This window comes from Ursus maritimus, unplaced genomic scaffold, assembly GCF_017311325.1.
Source record: "Ursus maritimus isolate PB19 unplaced genomic scaffold, ASM1731132v1 scaffold_9, whole genome shotgun sequence".
Taxonomy (NCBI): Eukaryota; Metazoa; Chordata; class Mammalia; order Carnivora; family Ursidae; genus Ursus; species Ursus maritimus.
In genome coordinates, this window is record NW_024427107.1 from 45618220 (window position 1) to 45621868 (window position 3649).

General features: G+C 60.8%; 1 protein-coding gene across 1 annotated transcript in view; it reads right to left on the reverse strand.

Moving 5' to 3' along the window:
* Positions 1-1977, reverse strand: part of YWHAZ (tyrosine 3-monooxygenase/tryptophan 5-monooxygenase activation protein zeta) — a 31653-nt gene extending 29676 nt beyond the window's left edge. The window contains exon 1 of the mRNA XM_040625717.1: positions 1818-1977. The gene's annotated coding sequence lies outside the window, so the exon portion shown is untranslated. The remainder of the gene's footprint in view (positions 1-1817) is intronic.
* Positions 1978-3649: the final 1672 nt, after the last annotated feature.

Consider the following 3649-nt stretch of genomic DNA (forward strand, 5'->3'; position numbering starts at 1 on the left):
CAGCCTGAAGTGCACTATTAAAAGGTGAACAGAAGAGCCACTGTCACTTTAAGAATTGACTCCCCAGTATCACAGCCTTTACCTTCCCAGGGAAATCCCACAATACTGTTTTAAAAGCCGAATGGAACAGGGTAAAGAAGTAATCAGCTAGCTTATTTGTGAGGCATAACGTGTCAATGCAAAACTATTTAAAATTTATGACCTCATGGCCCCCCATACACACTCCTGAATTCCTCATTTTTCCCTCAGGAACTCAAAACGCTCTCAGGTTAATGCTGCTTCTAAGGAAAAATTACCAAAAACCAGTACAAAGGTTTCTCTCCCCAACCCCTCGGGTACAAGGGGAAGTAAGTGCATTAGGCTTCTCACAGAGTAACTAGTACTCCAAGGCCTCGCCTCTCTATTGCGGAGAGGACTCGCCGCACCCATTTAACCCTTAACCGACGTAAGACGTCGACCGAGGTGAAACGAAAACGGACAGACCTTGACTTTAAAGTGCAAATCCCTGCATGCGCGCTACCCGCAACCACCCCTCTTTGGCTCCGCCCAAGTCCCCGATTCTCCCTCTTTGTCATGGCGGATCTGTGTCAAGGAGCCCAACCTACCGCTGAGTGTTAATTCCCCCCACCAGAGCAAGAGGGAGGAGCAGCGCGCCCCCGCCCGAGCCGGGGGAAGGGGGGGCGCCCGCCCCGGGGGCAGAGACGCCAGCGCCGCCCGCAGAAGCGGAACCACGACCCGCCGGGCGGCGGACACACCCCACTCTCCCACCCGCGTCTCCTCCGCCACCGGACACCGCTGGTGCTCATTTGGTCTATAAGGACCCGACAGCTGCAGCAGGTGGGGGAGGGGGCAAGAGCCACACCCAGGCGAGCTGGGCCACCGCCGGCTGTTACGCTCAGCCTCACCCGTCCCCAAGAGGGGGACATCGTCTAAAAAGCCAGCACGGGGACCCTCCCGTTCAAGCCCACCGAGCAGGAGAGCCAGACGCCGGCCCACCACCTTCCCCCGTTCTCCTCTCTATCCCACCTAGGCTCGGAGCCCCCCACTCACCCTGAGGGGGGGGGAACCACCCAGCCCCATCCCCCATCCCACCGAGGAACCCAGGAAATTCGGCCCCAGGTCCCAGGCCTGCCCCACCCCGGAGCCGACTCTCCCTCGTGCCAGAAACGAGGCCTCGCCCTAGAGTACCTGGCGGGCGCCTCCGGGCCGGCCTCGGCTCGCGGCCCGATCCCCTGCTGCCGCGCCGCCGCCCGGGTGGGGGAGGGCTGGGTGCCGTAGCCGCAGCGCGGGGCGCGGAGGCTGCGCCGAGGAGCGGGCGGGAGAGGCAGGGGGAGGAGGGGAGGGCGGCGAGGGGAGGGGGCGGCCTCACCTGCGCCACTGCAATGCCCGCAGCCGCCCAGTCATTATCTCGGGCGGGAGCAGGGCGGCGACGAGGAAGGGGCGCGGGGGGCGCGGGTGGAAACGGATCGCGCGCAGCGGAGCCTCGGTCACCCCCGGGAGCCGGCGACCGGGCGGGTCCCCGGGGATCTCGGCGTGGCGCTCCACTCCGGGGACTGGGACCGGGAATGGGCGCTTATCCGGGCCAAGGCGTCGATCCGGAAGCAAGTAGCCCGAGGCAGCCGCGAGCCGCCCGCCCGAACCCAGCGGAAAAGAAGCCGCCGCCCGTCTCCGCCTGAGGAGACTCCGGCTCAGCCCAGCGCCGCTACCGCCGGGCGAGCGGAGCTGAGGCGCTGTAGAGCGAGGACGGAACCCCACGCTGGAAGGCTGATCTGGGAAAGGAAGGAGTGGGACTAGGCAGCGGCGGCCGGGTCCCTTACCTGTGTCCGGAGTGGGTGGCGGCGGACGGACGGGGCTCAGCAGTCTCTGGGCGGCAGCGGCGAGGCTGAGACTCTGTCCGTGGATCTCGCTGCTCACAGGCTACAGCGGCTCCGCAGACACGGGGTTTCCTCCAATCACCAGCCCCGACAGCAGGGGCACCACACGCACGATGACGTCAAACGCTGCTATGGCAACCGTTGATTGGTGCCCACAGCTCTGGGGGCCCAGTGCAACCGCCGCTCCCTAGAGCGCGCGTCCTGCCCGCCCGCGCTAGAGGGCGAGCGGAGGAGCGTACCACTTCTCCCGTTATCAACACTCCTCCCCACCCAGCTCAGCTTCCAACTTCTCTGCTCTAGGGAGAGTGAGCCTGGGCAGGAAGCTCCTTCTTTTTTTTTTTCTTTCCTCCTTCCCACCACTGCCTTCCTACCTCGCTTCTCCTCGAATCCCCCGCAACCTCCACAGGCTCACTCTTGCTCTAAACCAGCAAGGAAATCCCTCCCCACCCCCACCTTAGCTTTCCGTGCGGCCCTTCTGCGCCTGCGCCAGTCACTCCCTCTAGAAGGGTCTCCGGTTCAGCAACATCCGGGACCTTTCACATCCCCCCACCCCCCTCCCCGCGCCCTGGCTCGCCCCGCCCTCCGTGCTCGTGCGGTAACTGCCTTCTGCCGTCCGGGCTGCGTTACGCAGAGGGCTCCGCCGCTCTGGCATTGTGATCAGGATTTGGGGGTGGCGGGGGAGGGCGCGGTCAGGACGGTTGGCGGCTATTCACCCGCCGCACCCGCTCCCAGGCGGCCAACCTGAGCGCGGCCCCTCCCTTCCTCCCTTCCGCCGCGGCTTTACCTGCTGGCTCGCGGAAATCGGCCTTAGACCTTTTAAGGCTCGGAATAGAGAGTGAGGAGTCCGGCCCCGGAGCATGGGCTGAGTGACGGGAAAGTTTTCCAATCGGGGGCTCGGATCTGTGCGCAGTGACAGCTGCGAGGGGACAATGGGGCGCGAAGTGGGGATGAGGTGGGTCGGGTGGGGGGAGCTGGTGGGGAGGTGAGGCCTGAAGGAGAGGCCGCGCTTTAGAGAAATCCTACAGCCCGCGCGAGGCAGCCTCGCTAGATGGAGGGTTGGGATCGGTGGAGGCCTTAGCGAGAGGCAAAGAGCAGAGGCTGGACCGTACCGACTCGTTTCTCGTAGATGAGATTTTTCTATCCAAATAAAGGTCCACTGGAAGATTTCACGTTGCAGTGATTTAAAACATAACATTACCTGTTTTCTCCAGAAGCAGGTTTGAGGGACAAGGAATTCCCAGGGTCCCTCAGCTGGTCCAGCTGGCAGGACTTGGAGCCAGGAAGAGGGGGAAAGAGAAGAGTGGAAATTGCAGGTGCCATACAAACGGGCCAACCTAAACGGTAGAGCCTCCACCCAGTCAACTTAAGGAAGTTCAAAGAGAACATGCACAAGTATAAAATGCTCTGCTCTTCTACCTTTAAATGTTAGAGCTAAGAAAAGATTAGTGCTTGGATAACCTGCAAACCAGTTGCAAAAGTCATCTAGAGTTTATAGTTAGCAGTGAGAATCAGAACCCTCAGCAAACTCCATTTTGCCCTTAGTGATTTTTCCAAACACTTTTTAAAAATCATTTTCCCCATCTTGATAAGTGTACTCCTTAATGCCCACTCCCTACCCCCACCTCCCTATGGTAACCATCGTTTATTCTCTGCAGTCAAGAGTATGTTTCTTGGTTTGTCTCTTTTCCCCAACATACTTTATTGAGCACCTACTAGGGGCATGCCCTTAAGGCACAGCTGACAAAGGAGCCTCACAAAAGAGTTCAGCCTCCGTT